Source organism: Canis lupus, chromosome 3, assembly GCF_011100685.1.
Source record: "Canis lupus familiaris isolate Mischka breed German Shepherd chromosome 3, alternate assembly UU_Cfam_GSD_1.0, whole genome shotgun sequence".
Lineage (NCBI taxonomy): Eukaryota > Metazoa > Chordata > Mammalia > Carnivora > Canidae > Canis > Canis lupus.
The window spans coordinates 83,923,062-83,950,965 of record NC_049224.1 but is presented as its reverse complement, the minus strand read 5'-3'; the positions used below and the strand labels follow the sequence as shown (position 1 = coordinate 83,950,965).

The window sequence follows — 27,904 nt, the reverse complement described above, 5'->3', positions numbered from 1 at the left end:
TTCTCTTTTTCCCAATACAACTTGCTTTTGGCCACTCTGCACTGAGCAAAATGACTAGAAGGAAAACCTCACCTCAAAAGAAAGAATCAGAAACAGTCCTCTCTCCCACAGAGTTACAAAATCTGGATTACAATTCAATGTCAGAAAGCCAATTCAGAAGCACTATTATACAGCTACTGGTGGCTCTAGAAAAAAGTATAAAGGACTCAAGAGACTTCATGACTGCAGAATTTAGAGCTAATCAGGCAGAAATTAAAAATCAATTGAATGAGATGCAATCCAAACTAGAAGTCCTAACGACGAGGGTTAACGAGGTGGAAGAACGAGTGAGTGACCTAGAAGACAAGTTGATAGCAAAGAGGGAAACTGAGGAAAAAAGAGACAAACAATTAAAAGACCATGAAGATAGATTAAGGGAAATAAACGACAGCCTGAGGAAGAAAAACCTACGTTTAATTGGGGTTCCCGAGGGCGCCGAAAGGGACAGAGGGCCAGAATATGTATTTGAACAAATTATAGCTGAAAACTTTCCTAATCTGGGAAGGGAAACAGGCATTCAGATCCAGGAAATAGAGAGATCTCCCCCTAAAATCAATAAAAACCGTTCAACACCTCGACATTTAATTGTGAAGCTTGCAAATTCCAAAGATAAGGAGAAGATCCTTAAAGCAGCAAGAGACAAGAAATCCCTGACTTTTATGGGGAGGAGTATTAGGGTAACAGCAGACCTCTCCACAGAGACCTGGCAGGCCAGAAAGGGCTGGCAGGATATATTCAGGGTCCTAAATGAGAAGAACATGCAACCAAGAATACTTTATCCAGCAAGGCTCTCATTCAAAATGGAAGGAGAGATAAAGAGCTTCCAAGACAGGCAGCAACTAAAAGAATATGTGACCTCCAAACCAGCTCTGCAAGAAATTTTAAGGGGGACTCTTAAAATTCCCCTTTAAGAAGAAGTTCAGTGGAACAGTCCACAAAAACAAAGACTGAATAGATATCATGATGACACTAAACTCATATCTCTCAATAGTAACTCTGAATGTGAACGGGCTTAATGACCCCATCAAAAGGCGCAGGGTTTCAGACTGGATAAAAAAGCAGGACCCATCTATTTGCTGTCTACAAGAGACTCATTTTAGACAGAAGAACACCTACAGCCTGAAAATAAAAGGTTGGAGAACCATTTACCATTCGAATGGTCCTCAAAAGAAAGCAGGGGTAGCCATCCTTATATCAGATAAACTAAAATTTACCCCAAAGACTGTAGTGAGAGATGAAGAGGGACACTATATCATACTTAAAGGATCTATTCAACAAGAGGACTTAACAATCCTCAATATATATGCTCCGAATGTGGGAGCTGCCAAATATATAAATCAATTATTAACCAAAGTGAAGAAATACTTAGATAATAATACACTTATACTTGGTGACTTCAATCTAGCTCTTTCTATACTCGATAGGTCTTCTAAGCACAACATCTCCAAAGAAACGAGAGCTTTAAATGATACACTGGACCAGATGGATTTCACAGATATCTACAGAACTTTACATCCAAACTCAACTGAATACACATTCTTCTCAAGCGCACATGGAACTTTCTCCAGAATAGACCACATATTGGGTCACAAATCGGGTCTGAACCGATACCAAAAGATTGGGATTGTCCCCTGCATATTCTCGGACAATAATGCCTTGAAATTAGAACTAAATCACAACAAGAAGTTTGGAAGGACCTCAAACACGTGGAGGTTAAGGACCATCCTGCTAAAAGATAAAAGGGTCAACCAGGAAATTAAGGAAGAATTAAAAAGATTCATGGAAACTAATGAGAATGAAGATACAACCGTTCAAAATCTTTGGGATGCAGCAAAAGCAGTCCTAAGGGGGAAATACATCGCAATACAAGCATCCATTCAAAAACTGGAAAGAACTCAAATACAAAAGCTAACCTTACACATAAAGGAGCTAGAGAAAAAACAGCAAATAGATCCTACACCCAAGAGAAGAAGGGAGTTAATAAAGATTCGAGCAGAACTCAACGAAATCGAGACCAGAAGAACTGTGGAACAGATCAACAGAACCAGGAGTTGGTTCTTTGAAAGAATTAATAAGATAGATAAACCATTAGCCAGCCTTATTAAAAAGAAGAGAGAGAAGACTCAAATTAATAAAATCATGAATGAGAAAGGAGAGATCACTACCAACACCAAGGAAATACAAACGATTTTAAAAACATATTATGAACAGCTATACGCCAATAAATTAGGCAATCTAGAAGAAATGGACGCATTCCTGGAAAGCCACAAACTACCAAAACTGGAACAGGAAGAAATAGAAAACCTGAACAGGCCAATAACCAGGGAGGAAATTGAAGCAGTCATCAAAAACCTCCCAAGACACAAGAGTCCAGGGCCAGATGGCTTCCCAGGGGAATTTTATCAAACGTTTAAAGAAGAAATCATACCTATTCTCCTAAAGCTGTTTGGAAAGATAGAAAGAGATGGAGTACTTCCAAATTCGTTCTACGAAGCCAGCATCACCTTAATTCCAAAACCAGACAAAGACCCCGCCAAAAAGGAGAATTACAGACCAATATCCCTGATGAACATGGATGCAAAAATTCTCAACAAGATACTGGCCAATAGGATCCAACAGTACATTAAGAAAATTATTCACCATGACCAAGTAGGATTTATCCCTGGGACACAAGGCTGGTTCAACACCCGTAAAACAATCAATGTGATTCATCATATCAGCAAGAGAAAAACCAAGAACCATATGATCCTCTCATTGGATGCAGAGAAAGCATTTGACAAAATACAGCATCCATTCCTGATCAAAACTCTTCAGAGTGTAGGGATAGAGGGAACATTCCTCGACATCTTAAAAGCCATCTATGAAAAGCCCACAGCAAATATCATTCTCAATGGGGAAGCACTGGGAGCCTTTCCCCTAAGATCAGGAACAAGACAGGGATGTCCACTCTCACCACTGCTGTTCAACATAGTACTGGAAGTCCTAGCCTCAGCAATCAGACAACAAAAAGACATTAAAGGCATTCAAATTGGCAAAGAAGAAGTCAAACTCTCCCTCTTCGCCGATGACATGATACTCTACATAGAAAACCCAAAAGTCTCCACCCCAAGATTGCTAGAACTCATACAGCAATTCGGTAGCGTGGCAGGATAAAAAATCAATGCCCAGAAGTCAGTGGCATTTCTATACACTAACAATGAGACTGAAGAAAGAGAAATTAAGGAGTCAGTCCCATTTACAATTGCACCCAAAAGCATAAGATACCTAGGAATAAACCTAACCAAAGATGTAAAGGATCTATACCCTCAAAACTATAGAACACTTCTGAAAGAAATTGAGGAAGACACAAAGAGATGGAAAAATATTCCATGCTCATGGATTGGCAGAATTAATATTGTGAAAATGTCAATGTTACCCAGGGCAATATACACGTTTAATGCAATCCCTATCAAAATACCATGGACTTTCTTCAGAGAGTTAGAACAAATTATTTTAAGATTTGTGTGGAATCAGAAAAGACCCCGAATAGCCAGGGGAATTTTAAAAAAGAAAACCATATCTGGGGGCATCACAATGCCAGATTTCAGGTTGTACTACAAAGCTGTGGTCATCAAGACAGTGTGGTACTGGCACAAAAACAGACACATAGATCAGTGGAACAGAATAGAGAATCCAGAAGTGGACCCTGAACTTTATGGGCAACTAATATTCGATAAAGGAGGAAAGACCATCCATTGGAAGAAAGACAGTCTCTTCAATAAATGGTGCTGGGAAAATTGGACATCCACATGCAGAAGAATGAAACTAGACCACTCTCTTGCACCATACACAAAGATAAACTCAAAATGGATGAAAGATCTAAATGTGAGACAAGATTCCATCAAAATCCTAGAGAAGAACACAGGCAACACCCTTTTTGAACTCGGCCATAGTAACTTCTTGCAAGATACATCCACGAAGACAAAAGAAACAAAAGCAAAAATGAACTATTGGGACTTCATCAAGATAAGAAGCTTTTGCACAGCAAAGGATACAGTCAACAAAACTCAAAGACAACCTACAGAATGGGAGAAGATATTTGCAAATGACATATCAGATAAAGGGCTAGTTTCCAAGATCTATAAAGAACTTATTAAACTCAACACCAAAGAAACAAACAATCCAATCATGAAATGGGCAAAAGACATGAACAGAAATCTCACAGAGGAAGACATAGACATGGCCAACATGCATATGAGAAAATGTTCTGCATCACTGGCCATCAGGGAAATACAAATCAAAACTACAATGAGATCCCACCTCACACCAGTGAGAATGGGGAAAATTAACAAGGCAGGAAACCACAAATGTTGGAGAGGATGCGGAGAAAAGGGAACCCTCTTACACTGTTGGTGGGAATGTGAACTGGTGCAGCCACTCTGGAAAACTGTGTGGAGGTTCCTCAAACAGTTAAAAATAGACCTGCCCTACGACCCAGCAATTGCACTGTTGGGGATTTACCCCAAAGATACAAATGCAATGAAACGCCGGGACACCTGCACCCCGATGTTTCTAGCAGCAATGGCCACGATAGCCAAACTGTGGAAGGAGCCTCGGTGTCCATCGAAAGATGAATGGATAAAGAAGATGTGGTCTATGTATACAATGGAATATTACTCAGCTATTAGAAATGACAAATACCCACCATTTGCTTCAACGTGGATGGAACTGAAGGGTATTATGCTGAGTGAAGTAAGTCAGTCGGAGAAGGACAAACATTATATGGTCTCATTCATTTGGGGAATATAAATAATAGTGAAAGGGAATATAAGGGAAGGGAGAAGAAATGTGTGGGAAATATCAGAAAGGGAGACAGAACGTAAAGACTGCTAACTCTGGGAAACGAACTAGGGGTGGTAGAAGGGGAAGAGGGTGGGGGGTGGGAGTGAATGGGTGACGGGCACTGGGTGTTATTCTGTATGTTAGTAAATTGAACACCAATAAAAAATAAATTAAAAAAAAACTACTTATTTTAGTCATTTTGGCATTTGTGCTGTTTTGTCTTGAATGGGGTGTTGTGATTGGACCACACATGTCTCCAGATTTATAATGGCCAAATCTACAAAGACTATAATGCTTCTGCTTGCCCTTTTCTTTGGGAGGGAGGGAGTGGAAGGGAGAGGGGAGGGGGGGAGTGGAAGGGAGGGAGGGAGGAGGGAGGGGAGGGGAGGGAGGAGTGGAGGAAAGGAAGGGTGAAGGAAGGAAGGACGGAAGGAAGGAAGAAGGAGGATGAATAAGGAAGTAAGGAAGGGGATGGAGAGGGAGGGAGGGAGGAGAGGGAGGGATGGATGGCTTCTTCTTCTTTCGTCTGAGGCCCTTCCTTCTTCCTTCTCTCGCTCATCCTTCCTTCCTTCCTTCCTTCCTTCCTTCCTTCCTTCCTTCCTTCCTTCCTTCCTTCCTTCCTTCCCTCTTTCCTTCCTTTTTTGCTAAATTCCTGGTAGAAAACAGAAATTTGAATCATATTTTGAAGATGGTTTAATGATGGGGCTATTTACAGACATGTGGGCAGGGTTAAGGGTCCTGAGTGAGACTGAAATGCTTCAGAACTAACAAGTGGGGGCTGTTGTACCCTGGATCTCGAGGGCCGGGTTGGAGTTCACAGATCCTGAGCTGGCTGTGGAGCAAGGCTGGCCCTATAGAGCCTGGAGTCCCAAGAAGATCTAAAAGGAGGTTTCTGGAATAAGCTGAAATCCAGAGCAAGACAAAGAGTCCAAACCAATGAGACAGTCTGGAGGGAATTAGAAGAGTCAGAAACAAGATAGGCTATGAAGGGATAGAGTTTCGACATTTTATTTCAGTTATAAGATGGGAGGGGTTCTGGGGAGAGTTTCTTGGTCCTTGTAGGGTAGAAATGGTAAATGTTTATAGGATGCCTGCAGCCAGTCCTGTGTATTGCTTTGCAGTATGCTGACTGTATCACATATCCCTATGATTTCTTGCTGTGGATCCCATTTTGATGGCCTGCTTTTTTCTCCAGTTTTTGTCCCTCATTAAGAATGAACATAGATTAAGAAAGTTACTGACCTTTGTTCCCAAAGTCTTTGGCCATCTCACCAAAGGGCCTGTGTATTGGGAGGTAGAATGAAATGGTGGGTCACAATGCCACTTGCTGTAACAAGAAACCCCTGAATTTCAGGAGCTGAACATTATATACATTCATTTCTTTATTCTACTATAGTCTAATGGAGTTAGGGTGGCTCTCCTCCATCTGTTTGCTGTATCTTCTGGGACAGGTGACTGCCAGTATGACCATAGAAACATATGAGGTATCATATGGGATGTTTTAAGCATCAGGTAGGGAAAATAACTATGTAATTCCCATTTCATTCCACTGGCTGGAACTCAGCCAAATGGTCTCAAACCAGCTGCAAGGGAGTTTGGAAAATGCAAATTTTCTGGATATTCTGGAAGAGGAAACAGTGGATCACCGCCATAATCACAGGCAGAGAAAGCCCAGGAGCCTGACAAAAACTCAGGAAGAAAACATCCTTCTACAAGAACTATCATGTATGTGACTTTGACATCTTTTAATAAAGTCCTAATCCATTGATGGCAGTCCCTTGGGAGTCAGGAGTTAGGGCTCAGAAAGTAGCAGCTTAAGTAGTTTAGGATAACTAAATAACAGTAGCTGGGACTATGATGCTGACTGACTACTGAAAAGGGAAAAGTGGGTTAAGAACAATCACACTGCTGAAACTCTAGTCTGGAAACTGATCTGTAGACAAGACGGATAAGTAGACGAAAAATTAATTTCAAGAATCCAAACTAGATAGACATAAATATGGTGATTTCTAGGAAAATTGAGATGAGGTTAGACTGTTTGGAATAGAAGGCAACAAGAGTGCCTTTTGATGTGTTGACATGAATTCCAAGCAGAACTGTCCTGGCAATGCTTCGAGAAGCGGCTGGGGAGACATAGCCATGGTCATTAAAGCCATGGAAGCAGGTGAATTCCATGGAACTGAATGAAGCATAGCTACAGAAGGAGGAAAGAAAGAGATCTAGAACTGAGTTTGGGGGAAGATATGTGGGCAATGCAAAAACACCTGTGGCTTATCATAGGTTCTGGTTATAAGAGAATCAGAAATGAAAATGAGAATAGTTTCAGTAAATCAAGGTTTTAAAAATTGTTACCATTTTTCCCCATTTTAACCCTTTTTTATTTTTTAAAGACTTTATTTATTCATGAGAGACATACAGAGAGAGAGAGACGGAGACATAGGCAGAGGGAGAAGCAGGCTCCCTGCAGGGGCCCTGATGCGGGACTGGATCCCAGGACCCTGGGATCATGCCCTGAACTGAAGGCAGACACTCTACCACTGAGCCACCCAGACCTCCCTAGTCCTTCCTTTTTACTGACAGCTTTCTCTCTTTTGTTTTTCTTAACATTTGGGACACATGATACCTGTTTCTTTTTCAGGGTGAAACAATTGATATTTAATGTACGAAATAGCTTGATATACTCAGTAAAGTAAAACAACGACTTGCTTTATTCTCTTATCCTAATGCAAATGGTTATTTTACAAAGCTTGATCTATAACCTGTGCCTTCGTCTGTATCTATATTTAAAACTAGAGATATCTAATACTAAGAAAATCACATTTCTCATATGTGCTTAATACCCTACTAATGGAACTGTTTTTAATTTTACCAAAGTACTTGGCTCTTTCTAACCAGTCCTTTAAATAATCACCATTTTATTAAAAATAACTAGATAAGTCATGACAATAAAGCAGGCTTGTGAAATGGATTTCCTGCCTTGAGATGTTCATTTGCTTGCATGACTTTAACCTATCTTGAAGGCAGATTAATAACCATTAGCAAAAGAAAAGTAAAACAATTAATGAATTTAAACAGATGATGATATAGCCAAAATGTGTGTGGTAGGAAGCAGACGGGACTGGTACTCAAGAGGAGATAATTTTGAGACACTTCATTTCTCTTGGTATGTTGCATAACGGAGAGACTCATGATAGATTTTGATGAAATCCTCTTAGTTTAAAACCTCTGATAGGAATGCACAAGTGGGCTTCTTTAACTACAGACTGAATGATATCTCTTGGTTTTTCTACAGAAAAAATATCAGTAAGGATTTAATAAAAAAGAAGATTAAAAAAGTATTTTCTGACACAAGTTGTTTTAAGAGAATGTGGAGAAACGGGGTTCAGGCTGAGGAAAAGCAACCTTTCCTTACTCCACAAATTTGAAAAGTTTCCTGAGGTATGTGAAAAATGAGTAGAATTACTGTATTTTTAATGAAAGCAGATTGTGTTTGAATGTTTTGTGATAGTATTAGCTGGAAATTTTCCCTGGAAGGTTTTCTAATATATGCGCGTATGTATGTGTGTGTGTGTGTGTGTGTGTGTGTTTGTGTTTATGTAAAAGGTTTAAAAGAGTGGGATTTAGTCACCACTGTTAAATTAAACATTATAAAAAAGATACTTTGCTCACTAGTAAAGGCAACATAGTTTCTTCTTTTGATTTCCATATATGCCCAAAAATATGACAGAGAGCAATGCAAGGCTCAGGTAACGTTGGAAACAGAATGTGATATGTTCAGACTGTTATTTTATGATTTGCTTTTGTACTTAACAAGTATTTAACAATTCCCAAGAGTGACTCCAGCTCTAATTCTGAGAGTCCAAAACTTGTGTAAGAGTTCTTGGTTATTTAACATGAAAGCAGACAGTTGAGAACGTTTCATGTAAACTGATTTAAAAAGTGTGCTTTGAAATACCTTCCAATAATGAGTTAGAAAGATAGATATAGATGTAGTATCTATAGATCTATATTTTGTATCTATAATTTTGGCCTTCAGATTAAATGGATTAATTTTCTTATTTTTCCTTTCTGGCCTTGGATGTTAATAGAAAGGCGTTAATAAAGAAACCCTTTGGCCTTGGATGTTAATAGGAAAGTGTAATAAAGAAACCCTTTGGCCTTCCCTGACTATCTTAGTTGACTAGAAAGTTGAGCTGTGCCACTGAGCAGGAGCAACCGTGGCAAAGGTGATTTGTACAGTACAAGTACAAAGATTTCTGGAGGGGAGTACAAGTCTCGGGATGTGGAACCATTCCAGTTTGGAGAAGCTGCTTCAAAGGCATCTTTGAGGAAAGAAGGAGAAGGAAGGATCCAGGCAGAGCTTGAAGGCTATTAGATGGAGGGAATGCATATGAAGGGGAGAACTGGAGCTTTGGATCTCATGCGAGTGGCTGAAGGAACTGGCATCTGTTTCAGAGGTACCTGAAAGATCAGAGATAGAGAAACTAAGGAAAGCCACCTGTGACTTGACATTGTATATTACACTTTCAAAATTTAGGAAGGTTTTGGAGAACATCTAAGCTTATATTGTTACTTCATGGATCGGGAAACTGAGGGTAAATTTAGAATTTGGGCTTGACCCTGGGTCTACTGGCAGATTTCACTTTGCAGTATAGAATTAGGGTTGAAGGCATAGACCATCTGATAAAGTGTTTCTGCGTATCCTGCACCTGGTTAAGATCAGCACTTGTGCCCTAACTAAAACCAATAGAAGAAAGATAAACTCAAAGAATTTCCGCATTTAAAAGCCTTGTATATGGGACTTCAAATGATAACGAGATCCCTAGAGAGCAAGAGGCCATAGAAAAACAAGGAGTAACCGGTTGTCTGAACTTCTTACATTGTTCAGATTCAGCCTGATGCTTGATTGCTGGGCCCCGGCACAGATTCTGGGAGTTCTGGTTGAGTGTGGGTGTGGAGCCAGGCTTGACACAAATCTATAGGATGAGAAGCTGAGAAAGATCAGGAATTTGATATCCGTGGGTAATGCTGAATTGGAGAGCTCACACAGACAGAAGGCACTAAAGATATTGGTCTGAGCAGTAGAAACGGAGTATGTGGCAACCGGGTAGAAGCAAGATGCCTGCCACAGGTCCAAAGAGGCTAGTTTAGCTGGAAGATGGTGGGTTGATTGTGGTTTGACTTTCCAGAGGCTTTCAGAGAAGAGCCTGATACCACAGCAGAAGGTGGTGAGAGAAATCTTAAGGGTGCTGAACCAGTTTGGACTCTGTTGTCTGGGACCATTTAATGGAAGCTGAGTTGTGAGATGGGGGAATGTGGCAGCAAATAAGGATCTTAAGGTTTTGTTTGATGCTTGCCTTGGGGAAATGTCCTCTCGCCCACTGTATAGGCATGAGTCAAGGTGGTTAGAGAACAAGATAGTGACTGGGATGAACTGTGGACTCTGCTTTTTTCATTCAGACAACAAATATTTATTGAGCACCGGTTTTGTGGCAGGCAATGGAGATTCAGCTGTGGACATGACAGACAGGGTCCCTGCCTTTACGAGGCTTATTATATTTAGAAAAAGGCGACAGGCAAGTAGATACCTGAGTAAAAGTAAATGTGCTACGAAAGACAGAAAGAACATCAGATGGAGGAAATTCTTTCAAGTAGATGGCTTGAGGAGGCCTATCTGAGAAGATGGTGTTTAAATGGGTGAGAACAATTTTCCATTTGGAGAACTGATGAGAATCCTTCCAGGCATAAGGAAGAGCATATAAAGAGAAACCAAGGAAGGAAACATTTCGGGGTGTTCTAAGAACTGCCAAAAGGCCGTGTTACCTTTTATTTCTTTTTGTTGTCCGATTGCTGTGGCTAGGATTTCCAGTACTGTGTTGAGTAGAAGTGGTGAGAGTAGACCTGTCCTGTTCCCTGAAGGGAAAGGCTCCCAGTTTTCCCCCATTGAGTATGATGTTCACTATGGGTTTTTCATATATGGCCTTTATGACGTTGAGGTATGTTCCCCCTAAATCTACTCTGTTGAGGGTTTTTATCAGGAACAGATGTTATACTCTGTCAAATGCTTTTTTTTCTGCATCTATTGAAATGATCATATGGTTTTTATTCTTTCTCTTGTTTATTTTTTTAATTTTTTTTAATTTTGAGGGGACATTCCTTTCTTTCTTTTTTTCTTTTTTTTAATTGGAGTTCAATTTGCCAACATATAGCATAACACCCAGTGCTCATCCCACCAAGTTCCCCTCTCAGTGCCCGTCACCCAGTCACCCCAACCCCCTGCCCACCTCCCTTTCCACTACCCCTTGTTCATTTCCCAGAGTTAGGTGTCTCTCATGTTTTATCACCCTCACTGATATTTTCACTCATTTTCTCTCCTTTCCCCTTTATTCCCTTTCACTATTTTTTATTTTTTTATTTTATTTTTTTTCATTTTTTTTCTTTTTTTTTTTCATTTTTTTCATTTTTTTTTTCATTTTTTTCATTTTTTTCACTATTTTTTATATTCCCTAAATGAATGAGACCATATAATGTTTGTCCTTCTCCAATTGACTTATTTCACTCAGCACAATACCCTTCAGTTCCATCCACGTCGAAGCAAATGGTGGGTATTTGTCCTTTCTGATGGCTGAGGAATATTCCATTGTATACATAGACCACAGCTTCTTGATCCATTCATCTTTCGATGTATTCTTTCTCTTGTTGATGTGATGTATCATGGTGATTGATTTGTATATATTGAACCAACCTTGCATCCTGGGAATAAATTCCACTTGATCATGGTGAATGACTTTCTTAATGTATTATTGGATCTTATTTGTTAGTATTTTGTTGAGGGTTTTTGCATCTATGTTCATCAGATATTGGCCTGTAGTTCTCTTTTTTTTTGTGGTGGCTTTATCTGGTTTTGGTGTCAGAGTATACTGGCCTCATAGAATGAATTTTGACGTTTCCCTTTTTTATTTTTTGGAATAGTTTGAGAAGAGTAGGTATTGGCTCTTCTTTAAATCTTTGGCGGAATTCACCTGTGAAGCTGGTCCTGGACTTTCATCTGTTGGGAGTTTTTTGATTACTGATTACTCCTTGATGGGAATTGGTCTGTTCAGATTTTCTGTTTATTCCTGCCTCAGTTTTGGTAGTTTATATGTTTCTAGGACCTTATCCATTTCTTCTAGCTTGTCTAATTTGTTGGCATATAGTTTTTCATAATATTCTCTTCTAATTGTATTTCTTTGTATAGTTATTTCTTTTCATTAGCGATTTTATGTGAGTCCTTTTTTATCTCTCTCTCTCTCTTTTTCTCTCTCTTTTAATAAGTCTAGTTGGATGTTTTTATTGGCCTTCTCAAGGAGCCAGCTCCTGGCATCATTGATCTGATCTATTGTTTTATTTTTTGAAAGTTTCTGTATAATTTATTTCTGCTGTAATCTTTATTATTTCCATTCTTCTGCTGGTTTTGGGTTTTGTTTGTTTTTCTCTTTTAGTTCCTCTAGGTGTAAGATTAGGTTATTTGAGATTTTTCTTGCTTCTTAGAGTAGACCTGTATTGCTATAAATGTCCTTCTTTAGAACCACCCTACAATCTAGTAATCTCACTACTTAGTTACCTAAAAAATATAAAAACACGAATTCAAAGGGATACATGCATCTCTATGTTTATAGCAGCATTATTTACAATAGCCAAATTATGAAAGCATCCCAAGTGTCCATTAATAGATGAATGGATTAAGAAGATGTGATATATATCTCTATATCTATCTATCTATCTATCTATCTATCTATCTATCTATCTATCATCTATCTATGTAATGGAATATTATTTAGCCATAAAAAGAATATGAACCTGTCATTTGCAATGACATAAATAGAGCTAGTATAATGCTAAACAAAATAAATCAGTCAGAAAAAGACTTGATTTCACTCATTTATGGAATTTAAGAAAGAAAAAGCAGCAAAGAAAAAAAAGAGAGACGCACTCTTTTTTTTAAAGTGAAAAATTTTTAAAGATTTTATTTATTTATTTGAGAGGGAGAGAGAGCACAAGTGGCGGGGGAGGGGCAGAGGGAGAAGGAGAAGCAGATTCCCCACTGAGCAGGGATCCCAATGTGGGGTTTGATCCCAGGACTCTGGGATTATGACCTGAGCTGAAGGTAGATGCTTAACCAACTGAACCACCCAGATGCCCCAAGAAACAGACTCTTAACTATAGAGAACAAACTGATAGTTACCAGAGGGGGGATGGGTGAAATGGATGATCAAAGATAATTAAAGAGTGCACTTGTGAGGAGCACTGGGTGATATGTGGAATTATTGAATCACTATATTGTACACCTGAAACTAATATAACACTGTATGTTAACTACACTGGAATTAATATGAAACAAAATTAAATTAATAAAAGCCCTGTTGCTTGACTATAGTTTACATGAGAAGTAGGCAAGGAAGATATCATGTTGGGCATTATGGGCCTTGATAAATGTGATAGCAAGCCTCCCAGATGATACTCTTGTGTGGTCCTTTCATACATGGTACTAGGGGTTAGTCTGTGTGACCAATAGAAGATAGCAGAAGTTGTGGTATGTGACATCTGAGATTAACTATAAGAGACATTGTAGTTTCCATTTTGAATGTGTGCTCTCCTTCTTTATCCTTCTCTTTTTTGGAACACTTGCTATGGGGGGAACCAGTTACCATCTTGAGAACAACATTATGAGGAGCCTCACATGGTGAGCAAATGTAGCTTCCTGTCAACAGCAGCATGAGTAAGCTTGGAAGTGAATCCTCTAGCCCGAGTCAAGCTATTGGGTCATTGCTGTTCTAGCCAATAACTTGTAGCAGGTCCACGAGGGACCCTGAACTGGAACTACCCAGCTAAACCATTTCTAGATTTCTGACACTTAAAAACTGTGTGAGATAGTAAATTGTCGTTTTAAACTGCCGTGTTTCGGGTCATTTTTTATGTTGCAATAGTATTTAATATAGTAAGGAATTTGGATTTTATGTAAATAAATTTTTTTTATTGAGGGTACTCTTAATAACTCTAATAGCCCCTAATAACTAAGTAACTTGAAGGTTGATCGAGTCACCCCTTGAGATTACTGTCCAATGGCTGTTTGCTGGACCTCTTCCCTAAGACAGTGATATATTCAGTCTCCTCATGTTTAGGAATTAAGTACCAATAAAACAAAGAAGCCATTTCTCTTTGCAGTCACCTTGAAAACAAAGACAGGACTACATTTAGAGCTTTTATAAAATAGTGTTACCCTTTCCATTCCAAACTAAGAAAGGGACATTTGGTATATCAATGCTGACTGTAATTTAATGCCATAAACATCTGTGGAGCAACTTTAAGGAACAGTTCTGTGCTCCAAATTGTGAGGCAAGGGCTATGACCAGAGTCCTTTCGTTACTCACTATGTAGGGTGGAGACGAATAATTTTAGGCCCTGTATGAATTGGTGGTGCCTCTCTTCTCCTGACCAGAGAGCACTTGATTCTTGTGATGATAAGGAGACTGAAACTGTAAAATGCTAAAGGACAGAGACTGGGTTAAGGGTTTCCCTTCCTTATTTCCTAATAATGCCAAGTATTACTTGTATTGTTTCAGAACTCTACAGAAACTGGGACTTCTCTGATCTGAAGATTCTTGGGTCCAGGTGTTGATAAGGCTTTCTTGTCAAGATGAGTGTTCAGAGTGTTAGTCTGAAGCTTGTAACCACGTTCCTGTGGAGACCACGAATGACTTATCTGAGGCCAGGGATGTTCTTACCCTGTTGCTGCTTCTCTCAAGGCACAGAAACTTTGGGACCATCATGACATCTGATCATTATTTTATATGACCATATTTAGGACATTGAGAGACAACTTTCCCCCAATTTTACATATCCATAAAGAGCAAGCGATTTTGGTTTAAGAAGAAAGGCCCTTGAGAATTTGCAAATATTGTTCTCTGTTGTGGATAGTCTATTTCTTAATGATTTACAGAGGCCTTTGCACACCTCCCCTCCTGCAAATAGACAGTAGACATTGTACTTTAATTCTTTCTGATCTTTGGGAGAAGCAAAACCATTACCTTTCAGTGACAGAGAGGTGTCAGCTGATTGTAGGATTTTTTTCCCAAAGGGCCTCCTAAAACACCAACATACCCAGAACAAACACTAAAATAAGATAAAGCCTGATAGAAGTGTCATCCGAGGTGTATATTTCAAGGTGCCTTTGTGATTTTGAGTCTTCATTTTGGAATTCTGGGCAGTCTTAATGAGCAGGTCCATCATCTCAGTGAAGAAGGAGGTCAGCTGGGTGCACCGAGGTGGAACTGATTGGCTAAATTGCCAATGGCCACAGAATGATCCAGCAACAGTCTGGTGCCAGGAGGACAGAAGCAGCTGTATCCAAGCTGCACTGAAATCTGTCTCTAATTACATCCATCCAATAAAAGCTTGGTTATTTACCATTGGAAAAGGGTTCATAATGGCACTTCCATTTTTCATCTTTCCAAATAATTCTGCCAGAATTTTTTTTTCTTCCCCTATTTTGGAGGCACCAAATGTTGAGAAAGCACATTTCCAGAATGTCCTATTTCTTGCCTGATGTAATGTAAAATCATCTAGTATTTGCCAATGCCTGAGTGGTGTCTACTTCTTGAAAAAGAGAGCCAGTCAGTTCATCAGGGCACTACTTTATCTGTGTTGTTGCCCTAGGAAGATTAATCAGCCAAAGTTCTTCATTTATCTGATGGCAGCCAGCCCAGCTTAACTGTATGTTTCTGGGTTAGTCCTAGTGATTGCCATTGGATACGGGTTTCCACTGTCCCATTGTAGATAATGTACTACTCCGTTAGCCCCGGGAGTGACATTAACAGGTCAATAAAGGCCTCATAAAATGTTTTATATGCCAATGTTAGCTGTACATAGCAGGACACTGTTCGTCATTAAACAGGTTGGGTCTGCTGAATGGTGTTCATTTTCAGAGACTTGTCAGTATTATGTTCCTAAACAGAAGTGTTACTGTGACACATGGGGATTATATTGTTTTCTGAAGCTTCAGTCTTAGCCCAGCTGCCTGGCTGTAATTTGAAAAATGACATTGAGCAGTTTCTGTATATCATAGTGGTTCCTATGTTTAGTTTTGGAACCGGACAGATTTTGTTTGTTACGTGATATAAGCGTAAGTTCCTTAATCTTACTGAGCCTTGATCCCTGTCATGTGTCAGGTGGTAATAATGATACAAATAAAAGAGAAATATGGCTTTTCACCATTCATGATTCCAAGATATATAGTCTTGACTTTGATAGACTAAGCAAAATTTTTATGTATTGTCTAGTACAAACTAGGTGTTCAATAAGTGATTGCTATCGTTCCTGGAAGTAGTTCTGATCCTCAAACTATAGGGACCAGGATGGGTGACTGATACTCTCTCTGGTAACTCTCTGAATTCACTGTGAGAGCAGGGTGAGATGATCTAGTTCTTGCTTTATGGCATGATGTGCTTTTCATAACTCTTATTTGTCTTAGATGGTTCGTTCCGAAAAATTCTGTGTAAGAGGCGTCTTTGCAGATTTTATCTTAACAAAACAAATAGGACAAATTTCTTTTTTTTTTCCTCTCAAAATAAGTAGTTTGCATAGGCCAACACATCCACTCCATTCTTTCCGTCCTTTCTCAACCCACACAGGTCTACTCTTCATTGCTTGAGACTGGAGACCTGTCAGCCAGCATCTGCTGACTTCAAATGCTCTAGTTTTCCTTCATTAGGACAGAATCCCAAGAAACAAAGAAAGAGTAGGAATAAAACAGACTATGGTTCTTTCTTTTTTTGGTTTGCTTCTTGATTCCTTTCAATCTCCTTAAATACATTAGTAAGTCCCATAAGTGGGCAATCGGGTCTCATGTACCTTGCCAACTTGGATCAATTGGCAACTATTTTCTGAAGCAATGTCTTCTGAGGGGTTTTAATGATGTGTCTAACAAATCAGTGGAATATTATAGTGGTTAATGTGTTTTATTTCATTTTACTTTTTTTTTTAAAGATTTTATTTGTTTGAGAGAAAGAATGAGAGAGAGCACAAGGAGGGGGAGGGGCAGAGGGAGAGAGACAAGCAGATTGCACACTGAACATGGAGCCCCACATGGGATTTGATCCCCGGACCCTGAGATCATGATCTGAGTTGAAGTCATATGCTTAACCAACTGAGTCACCCATGTGCCCCTATAGTGGTCCATTTAAAATGATTTCTATGAGTGCGGAAAATGAAGGGGAGGCGGTTGGTGCCATCTATGATGTAAGATTTTGGATTAACAGCAATGCTAGAAACTCTTAGAGTAAGCATCATTGTTGATCTATCTTCATACATTCTATGCTTTGCATTTTGTTTGTCAAACTTACATATTTATTCAGCAAATATTTGTTGAGTGCCTACCACAATCTAGGAATCTGACAATTCAACCAGAAAAATGGGTTCTGCTGTTAATATAAAGGTGTATCAAGTTCTGAAGCTCACCATCAACTTGTTTTATCTCTTCTTCCTTTCATTATCATTGTCTTAGTGCAGAGCCTCATTATCTTGACCGGGGTTGTCATCCCATGGTTTTCTAGAAAAAGGGAAAAATACCCCGCTCCACCAACTGTACAACTGCTCAAAGTCTTAAAACATACTTAGGAGTTCTCCCAAGGGAGGGATGAAGCAATGATTAGAGAAGAGAGACAGAGAGCAAGGAGACACATATGGTGGGAGTAGGTGAGTAAGTGCTTCTACTGAGGGATTATTGGGAGAAAAAAAAATACTTTATCTGAAGGTACTTTTCAAATAACCACAGACCTCAAGAAAGACGCATTTTCATCTCTTGGAATTTGGCAGATGGACACATGCCCCTTCTTGCCTTTTTCCATGTAAGGTGTAATGGCCTGTGATTGCCACAGTCTCCTAAGTGATGTCCTAGACATCATCTTGCCCCATTAATTATATCCATTGTTTCTAGAAATTTTTTTCTAAAATGTGCATTTATAGTCATGTCACTCCTCTGCTTATAATTCTTTGATGGGTCCCAGTGCCTGCAGTAGAAGTTCTTTGTCAGGACCGATCAGTGGTTGAGGATCATTTGTAAAGTGTGAATTGAATATCTGCTACTAATTGAGTTAAGGAATTGAAGATTGTTAGTGATTTACTTTTTAAATAGGGATCTCGCAATTTTGAACTCCAGTATTCTTTTCTCAATAGAACAGAAAGAGGAGGTTATGTGTAAGCTGCAGCCAATCTTTTTATGTCATGGGATACACCGTGTGGCAGCTAACATCAGTGATGGTGATGATGGCATTGTTATTTCACTCAAAATCTGGAATTGTCCACGGACATATAACAATTGCCATAGGTTTTTTGTTTTTGTTTTTCCCATAGGTTTTATAGGAGAAAAGCCCCTAGCCCATGGAATAAAGTTCAAATGCCATAAGGACTATGTAAATACTTCTCTGATATCTTGCTTATCTCTTTAGACAAATCTTTGAGAGTATGACCTCCTGTACTTGTTTAATTACTCTCTCTGTCTGAAATGCATTTATCCTCCACTCCAACCAATTTGGTAAACTTCTCAAGTATTTTAAGACCATACTTCATTTCAAGCGTTACTTCCTCTATGAAGTCTACCTTGATATTCCCTCCTTGCTCTGATAGAATCAAATACTCACACATTGCATAAAAACTGGACAAATAAGGCCTTTTCCCTCATTAATCTCTCTCTTTTCATTTCTTATTCATTTCATTTGGTCCCAGTAGGAAATATCTATTGCAGGAGTAAGGATTGTTCAGGAGTTGCTATGGGAATAGACAACTCTAAAATCTCAGTGGCTTGAAACAACAAAGGTTTATTTATTAGTCACATTCCATGCCCATCATGAATTGACTGGGATTTCTTTCTGCATCAGTTGGGAACTCAGGATGAGGAAGCAGCCACCATCTTAAACATAGCTGGTTATTGTACCAGCGGGAAAAGAGAGCGTTTCACATAGTTCATTAAATCTCAATGTTATTTGTATTCCTGATCCATTAATTATAACTAATAACAGAGTCGCATCAAAAAAACACAGAAAAGCCAGGAAATGCAAGACTGTCTTGTACATGGAAGGTAGAGAGCTAGAAGTATTTGATTAATAGCGCTAATTATGATCACAGATACCCAACATAAAACCAATCATGGTTATTTCCTAGATTATGGAAGTGGTCTATTTTCATGGCATATTTTTGTGACATATTTGGATGCACCTGACATTTCCTTAGCAAGGAGGAAGAGTGGTATAGATAGCTAATAGTGTCTGTCACACCCTCTTCCTTCAACTCCTGTACCTAAGACTATTAGGTCTAGGTGGGCCTAGGAAGAGCCTAGGAACTCCACAAAGCACACAGTATTTTCAGTTCTGTGGAGAACTTTGAAGAACTTTTCATAGCTAGAAACTCCTTGTGAACCATTGTTTTGGGAACTTCTTATTTAACATCTCACTCATAGACCAACAACCCTGTGAACTAAGCATTATTTTCCAGGTGGGGACAACAGTAGACTAGGGAGGATAAATAGCTGTCAAGGTCACAGGCTAAAATGTGGTGGAATCAAATTTAATGTCAGCCTGTCTCCTGATTGTAGGACTCTTGCTCTTTTCTTTATTTCTGTGATAGCTTACATGGAACTCCTGAAATTGTATTAACCTTTTTTAAAGTTGAACATATTTTAAATCTGTACCCAGTATCATCAGAAAATATGCTAAGTCTTGGCTTTGTTTTCTGCTATGTAAACCACATGTCTTTTTGTTTTAAACACTTCTCTATCTACAGTTTTAAGAGAGGGTATCAAGGGTTTATCTTCTTACACAGTCCTGTTTTGACAACATGAGGGCATTTTGTAGTGACAGTGTGCTTTAATTCAGAAAAATGGATGGCACAGTGCTTCTCCTGCAGTAGGAGATTTATACTTATTTCCTCCTCTCTGTTAACAGGATTTATTCATAGGCCCTGAACAACGCATGCCAAGGGCTGCTGCCTCCACCCTCGCCTCCATCCCCCAAAAGAGCTATTGATATTTAATAAATAATCATTGTTATGACTTGAAATGCTTGCTATAACCAGATCAAACAAGGCAATCAGGTTTTATTTTTTAAAGCAATGAAAAGTACTTAGTTTATTGTGTCTCTTTCAGAGAGTTTGGGTGGGGGTTTCAGCCATAATGATGCCACTTTATTATGAATTTCTATTAGCTGAATAGACTGAAATTAACATTTGATGACTTCTTCATTGATATCTGACATTTTTTTCACAGGCAGACTCTAATAAAGAAGTCAGTTAGAGCTATTAGACATATTTTAGGGGAATTTTTTGATGTATATCTTCACTTAGATTAAGAAATTTAAATCATTGCTGCTATCAGTGTGAATACTAATGATACAGCCTGCCAGATGGAAACCTTTCATAAATTTTCACTTTTCTTTTGCAGTTGGATGTAAATCTTAAGTAAATGACTTCTTGGGTGAACTATGTTGATGTCAGCTTTAATGCCTTATGTCCACACTGATTTCAATGTCATAAGTACCTGGAAGGCAGGCAACTCTTAATTAAATGTCATTTTCTTTTTCCATTATTGAACTAGAGCAGAGTGCAGACTCTCCTTGCATTGTCTGTGGCTCCCTGGCAAAGAGCTCAGCTCTCGCTTTGTCACAAGTGGGTTCTTTGGAGCTACTTAAATGCTTTGGTGTCATGCAGTTTCTCCTCTCTTAACTAAAACTGTCTCCTTCAATGTGTCTTTCAGAGAGTAAAACACTGTTTCCTTAGCTCTTTGTTCTCCATTTTGACAAAACACATTCTGTAGGTTCTTGCCTCATTTTAACAATATTTTTTTCCTCCAGAAATTGATGTTTCAGTTCTCTTCAGGCGAGCTAATCTCCATACCAGAAGTGCACTGCATAAAACTTGCTTTTCCCCTATGGGGATATATATCAGTATTCAGACCATATCTTCCAAAGGCCTTTTCTTACCAATTATGAGGAGCTTCTGGTAACTTGTGGTTGCTTATCACTTAAATTCCTTGTGCAGTTTTTTCTTTTATTCTCTTTTTTAACACAGAGCCAAACTTTGAAAGGTATTATTACTTTTTTCCCCCCTTTTAAACAAAACAGGAGACAAAACAAAATAAAATTAAATGAAAGATTGTTCAAACTTTCTGGGCTTTGGAAACCCAAAGGAAAAAGATGATAAAAAACTCAACAAAAATACTTAGGTGAGTCAATAAATATTCCCGGTAGAAATCTTAGAAATCCTACAGGTAAACAACTTTTTCCACTTATTGAGTTATTTTCTCACCAGTTGTTTATTTATTGATTTGTTTTGCCATTAAACCTACGAACCGAGTGATAAATGTGCTTCCTTTGTTGTTACAGTATAATGCATTGAGCCTTCCTTGAAGCTTCATTAAAATTATATCTAAAGAACTGATTATAAGAAAATGATTAATAATACAATAACACGGAGCAACTGTTCTGCAGAGCTGTTTGGAGTTGTGGGCTTTTCCATCAGCACTCTGTTTTGTTCTCTGCTTCCATCCACGCAGGGAAGCAAATGCCCGTCACCAATTTTTTTTTTTTTCCTTCTCATCAAGCAATAAGAACCATCATTTGGTAAAAACAAAGGTAACGACAAAACATTCTAAACCATTAAAATAATTTTCCAACATGGTTGCAGTAATTAGTGTATTTCAGTTTCAACAACTGTAATTAAACCTGACCTTTAAGCTAATTATGTCTTGACATTTATGATTTTAAACTGGCTTTCCCTGCAGTGATGGTGTGTTATATGCAGGCTCTAATGAATAGTTTTGTAGTATTTACCTGTTGTCAAAGGGTCTCTGTTGTGACTTGGAGGGGAGCACTCCACTCAGCATCCTGTCATTGGAGGCCTAATAGTGCCACTCTGAAGGAGCATTATCTGCTACAATATCAGACTGATGTTGAATTTTTGTTAAGAGTGTTTTGATATAATTACAGGTGCAGCAAAATCCCTGTTGGAAATTTTATAAAGAATAGGCCAAAAATTAACAAGAGTTTGAGTGCAGATAAAGTGGACTTCCCTGGGATCTAATAATTTGTAGCAGGTCAGTAGGATGAAGCTTCCTAATTGCTATAAGAGAAAAGCTGATTCAAAGAGAAATTGGTGAGGAAGAAAAAACCAAGATGGTAGTTTTGCTGGCTTTCATTAAGCTTGAGCAGTAGTGGAGTTTTCCAGATGTGTGTGTGTATGTGTGTGTGTGTGTGTGTTCCCCTAGGCTATTTCCAATTCAGTTTCTTCCTTTTTGATAATAACAACAATAACTAACATTTTCTAATTGCTTATTTTGTGCCAAGAACTATGTTAAGTAACTTGACATGTATTATTTTAACTTTTTTACAGCCCTGTAAGTGGGAGTACTCTATCACTTAGCACAGTTACTTCATAGTTTTTTGCTTTTCTTCAAGTGCTAAATGCCAATATCTGGTGAAGTCAGATAATATTTCGAGATATTAATGTCCATGTTTCCTCTTTCCTCACTTCCTTTATATGATTATCCTATCCCCATCCTTCACCCCATTCCATTAATCAGAAACATCCATGTTGCTTTTAGAAACTGCAAGAAACAGCCAATTTCTATTTTCTGACCTTCAAAGTGGGTCCTTATGGTCCTAAGATAGGACCATAACCAAAAACGCTAGAAAGAAGATAGAGTAAGAACTAGGGAGCTAGACTATTCCTTTTTCTACACCACATAGGCAGGTCCTTGAATGAAAGAGAGGAGAATCAGAGAGGAGGATGGATGACATTAGTGGGGAGGAACGTAGGAAGGATGATTAATGGAGGAAGGTGTGGAGTAAGTAGCAGGAGAGATGGTGTGGGGTAAGTACTAAGTAGGAGCAGCCAAGAAGAACTTGAGGGAGTACCCTGGAAGCTCAACCCTTGTGGGTAGACCATTTGCTGCCAGCAGGAGAGAATTACATATTTTCAGGTAGTCAGAAAAGCCATGTTGGTGAAGCCATTAGTCTCATTACCTTGTGAGATATGGACTATTCATGAAGAGTGCCTCAGGTAGCTTATGGATTATAGATGATGAAACTCACTGAGGCCATATAACTGCTCTGGGTGGGGGGCATCTACTTTTCTCTGTGGCCTAAGATACACAGAAGAGTCCCCAAATATCGGGTAGAGGTCCTTATGTCCTGAGGGGCAGAGATGTTGTAAAAAAGGAAAGCCCAGGCTTTGTGCTTGAATGGCAGTAGACGGACGGCTCTATGAATTGAGGTCTATATTTTCACTGGGTATTTATTTGTGACATTGACTTGGTAAAAAATCAAACACAACTATCCTTTAAGACTCAACCAAATGGCTCTTGATGGTAGGATTGGAGGCAGGGGAATATTTGGGTTAAAAAGGGCATTCTAAACTTTCCTTAGATTCAAACTTATGGATTCTTTCTCTTTGCATATAAGGATACATCTGCTTTCTGGGCAGCCAGCACAGAGGAAAGATTAGTAAGCAAGATCTGTGCTTCACCATTATGTGGTGCAAAGGAGAAGGTAGGACCAAGTGTGTTCACTGACTGAGCAGTGGCAGGGGGCTTGGAAAGAGGATCAGTAAGGCAAAAGGAGAGCCAGTAGATGTGATCTGGTTGGAAAATCAGAACGTAAATATTGGCAAAGCTACTCTGGTACCAGAGTTATTTTGTAGTGTTCCTTGTCTGTCTTCTTGACGATACGAAGCTTCTTTTGTGGACCATGATAAACCAAGTTGATTCTATGCTACTAGCCAAATTAGTTTTTAACCCAGTTAGTAACCAAGTTACTAGAACATTGTATGAAGAGACATTGGCTTTTGCCTACCTTGAGGTAGATTTCAGACAATGTTTAGCTTCATTTTACTCAGTTCCTCTGTAGAGAGGGAATTGATGAAGGGTTGGTGACTCTACACCACTGGTAGTGAAAAAGGAGAATGCTGATTAGAAAACTATTAAACAGTTAAAATCGATGGTCTTGAGAATTTGGGATCAGCTCCAAGGATTGTCTTAGATGAATGTTGTCACACATCACTTCCTCTGTATGACTACCTAAAGGCGTGTGAGTTATGAAGTCAGGGGTAGTTGTTAGATTTGTTTAGGTTGGTTTTGTTTTTCTACCCAAAATGCTGGGAGCTGGTCACAAATGCTTTTGGTTGGAGAAGTCCAGCCTTGGGAAAATATTTCTCCTTTCATGAAAGGGCAGTCCATGTATGGCCACCCTCTCCATTGTTCTAATTGCTGTCACTATTGTGTTGCCTAACAGGAGGGGGCATAATGAATTGTAGAGTCTATAAACACTCCAAGAGAGCTGACCCTTGCTGTTTGGGTATCTTCTGCTCCCCTTTTGCACAAGGCAGTGTCAGCCAGCTGGTGACTCCAGGTGCACCTGGTGGGAGAGAGGACTCCAGACCACTCCTATGGTTGGATTACAGAGGAGGTAGGTAGATGGACCAGTGCTTAATTTATTCTCCCTCTGGGTAGCTGTTATAGCAATGGGTCTGCTAGTCAACAGCATTTCACAGGAGATAGATAGACAAATCCTGTCAGCACATGTGTGTTTCATGGGTTAGAGTCTAACATGATCCCTGTAGCTCTGACCTCTGGTGGATTTATTATTTGGGTCTTATAACTCCTTGGCATCTTGAAGACTATAATCTGTAAAAAATGTGTGGTGGGCAAGACAACTAGCCAGATTGCCATTCCTGTTGTGTTATTGGCCCGTAACTCTGCCAACAAGGCTCAGAAAACTATAAATCTCATATGAATTTATAATGGCAGACTTACAGCCAATGACAGGAAATCCTATTGTTTGCTAACAGGTGATCACCCACATACCAAGACCCACAGAGCTGGTTTATCATGAGTTAGAAGTAGCATCCAGTTTAAACTAGTCTTAACCCAGTCCGGCTCTAAACATTCGCTGTGTATTTTATTTTTCCTTACAGCTCAGACCCTTCCTGACCTAGATCTTTACGTTTCTGTGCTAGCAGTTCATTCTTTATCAGTAATGATCTTTCTGGAGCCATTTGATTTGTCTGTGCAGTGACACATGACATTTGGATAAACCACGATTTATTTCCTCACTGGCTCCACGCATGGAGTTTCGTGACATGTTTCACAGGAGATCACCTGTGATGAGGACAAAGGTCAGTGGAAAGCTGTTCAAACGGAGAAGTTTGGCCTCAAGAAGCCCATCTGAACCTCAACTCTCGACCTGTTCATTGACCGTGTTTGCTAATTGGGTCTTCAGTGCAAAACAAGAAACAACGCTCAGCATTGCTAACTGTTTGTTTAGCCAGAACATGAAAATCAATCTACTGATGACCAAAAGGGCATAGCAAACAACATCCCTGTGGAGTTGGGTGTTTTTGGCCTTGGCATTCAACAGATGTGGTCTGAGAGCTCCTACAACCTGTGTGCAGATGCAGTTCACATAATTAATGCTAGATTGGCTTCTTGCATGTAGGACTGCAGAGAGTTGGATAGAAAGGGAGGGAGCCTGAGGTTAGTAGAAATAAGTTGACCTCAGAAGGTTGTTGGGATTCAGAAGAAATGATGGTGCATATTTTGATCATTCTTTTCTTTAATCACTTCTCAGTGATTTTTGCAGCTTGTGAAGGGAAATAAACAAACACAAAACAAAATATCTCCACCCCTCTCTCTGAATAAATTCCTTGGTTAGACTCTAAGGGACTGGCTTGTCTGGCCGAGTGGGGACGAGTACAAGGAAACCTGGCAGCTTCTGGGTCCTGAAATTTCCCCTTGCAGCATTCCTGTTGTCAGCACTGAAGAGAAATAAGTCAACTGATCTCATCTGAAAACCACATGGAAAGTAGGCATGTTTTCATCACACGGAAAATGAAAAAATAAGCTCCTGACTTTTCTCAACTTAATGCTGTCAGATCCAAAGGAAATTAAAGAAACAAATGTTTGAATTTAGGAACCTGATTAAAGGAACACCTTTTAAAGAAATTAGCCCTCTTGTGCTGGACCTTCTTAGGTAGAATTCACTAGACGAATCCCAAGTGGCAGGCATCCTTTTTATTTTCTCTTGCTCATTTAAGATGGGAAACTCTTTGTTTCTTTCTCAGAGGCTTGATGCTAAAGGAAGTACAGAACAGGAAAGCATATTTTAATCAGGGTCTATTTTCAAGGCTCGCAACAATAAGTCACATTATATCTATCCAGGAAGACATTGAAAAAAAAATAATAGCACCTCTTTTTCCTGCCGTAACTGTTGAAATTTATCTCCAACCAATCCCACTTCACATACTTTCTTTTTAACAAAGGAAGGAAAGAGAAAAGAGAAAATGAAGAAGGAATAAATCGACCGTAATGTGGCAGATGCCTTCCTTGCTGCTTATAATTGTGTAAAGAAACAATATGATGCAGTAAAACTCGAAGGATTTTATTTGGTTTATTAGCTCTGACTGCATCCCAAGCTGTCTCACTGCTCCAATTTTAGACAACACATGACATCATAATTGCTTCTGGCACTTTACAGTAATAGATACTGGTGAGGGTTTTTTAGCACCTCTCTGTCCCCCCAACTTTACGAGTACTTCTTGGGAGAGCAGCAGCCTCTCATCCCTCTCATCTGCAGAGCATGCACATTTTGGCTGAGGTAGCTTTCCACTGTGTTGCTTGCAAAGATATCTGCCCTATTTAAGTTCGAAGGCGGCTTTCTTCAAACCACCAAATCGACTCTCAGGGTTTCACATCCCGTCTTCCGGCTTATTCAGTGCTGTACACCTGTCCAGGGTCCTGAGCTGGGGAGGTTAGCAAAATTAGCCCAGACCAGAGTAGCCACGAATCTATTCTCAGAAAAATCCAGATCCCTAAAGTGATACCCTGGACTATTTTGTAGTAGTCCTGAGATGGTATTTAGATCCTCAGGATATATGGGGGGGGGGGTTACTTTCCCTCTGCTTGGATGACCTATGCTGTGTGCTTAAGCCCCAGCTAACGAACCAGTGGCAAGGAGATAGCTAAATGAAGTTACCAACGCAAATGTGAGTTTACGACTGACCCAAACACTGGATGATAAGGGCATCTTTATAAATATGTGAAGTTGATGCAGGCTGTGACTGCCACACAGCAGATTAGCATTGTTAAACTGTGCCTCAGTCCAAACAGTGCCTGGCTTGAATATTTATTACGTTCTTTAATCTTGCTGAGCAAACAGGCTATATTTATCAGCAAAGGGAAGAAGCTCCCCCTTCAAGGGTCAGTGTGTCCACAAAGGCTTCATAAAGACATTCGTCGTTAGAGCTGGCAGGGTTGGCGGTCATTTAAGCCTGTTCTTTATATGAGGGGAAAGAGAACCAGAGATGGAAAATGACTTGTCCAAGGTCACCTAGCTATCATATAGCGGTGGCGAGACTGGTCTTCTGATGTATAGAGAATCTCTCTTCTCATTAACACAAGCACCCTCACAGCTGAGGAGCAGCCTATAAACCTATAAATAGTTTCTGATGTCCTGCAAAGTCACAGAGTGATGCTGATCCTGAGCTACTTTATGGGTTCTCTCTCGGATGTCCCTTAGCACTGGCCTCTGGGAGGAACAAATTTCTCCAGCTGTCCCACTGCCTGGGCCACAATTCGCACGCTGTGACATGACCCTCTCTTTGTCTCACTGGAGTTCATTTAAGGCTCATTCTTTAAGGCCCTCTCCTCACTTGTGGCTGTGAATGGTGTGGCCATAGGTAGTGCCATGTTGCAATGGGAGGCCAGAGCCAATTGGAAATAAACATTCTTCTATGTCTTCAGGACCCTATATGGGTCTTCTATGGTTCTTAACACTTTCTACTTTGAATCACTATCTTATGTTCTCATATAGTAGTGCTCTTTACTATATTGCAAATGTCCGTGACTGGGATTACTACCTCTATTTTACAGATGAATAAACTAAGAGTTTAAGACACTTATGTAAGGTAAACAAAAACGAATTAGCCAACCGAGTAACTGGTATAGAAACCAAGATATCTAATTCCT

The 27,904-nt window shown here is 39.5% G+C and overlaps 1 long non-coding RNA gene across 7 annotated transcripts in view; it reads left to right on the top strand.

The window, feature by feature from the left end:
• Positions 1–26,598, top strand: part of LOC111095306 — an 80,785-nt gene extending 54,187 nt beyond the window's left edge. For 5 of the 7 annotated variants that reach the window (XR_005357332.1, XR_005357337.1, XR_005357333.1 and 2 more), the window contains 6 exons: positions 6,425–6,585; positions 8,153–8,298; positions 21,270–21,518; positions 23,346–23,432; positions 24,264–24,347; positions 24,856–26,598. This is a non-coding gene — a long non-coding RNA (uncharacterized LOC111095306). The remainder of the gene's footprint in view (positions 1–6,424; positions 6,586–8,152; positions 8,299–21,269; positions 21,519–23,345; positions 23,433–24,263; positions 24,348–24,855) is intronic. The other 2 variants (XR_005357338.1, XR_005357336.1) reach the window with 1 other exon arrangement.
• The last annotated feature ends 1,306 nt before the right edge of the window (positions 26,599–27,904 follow it).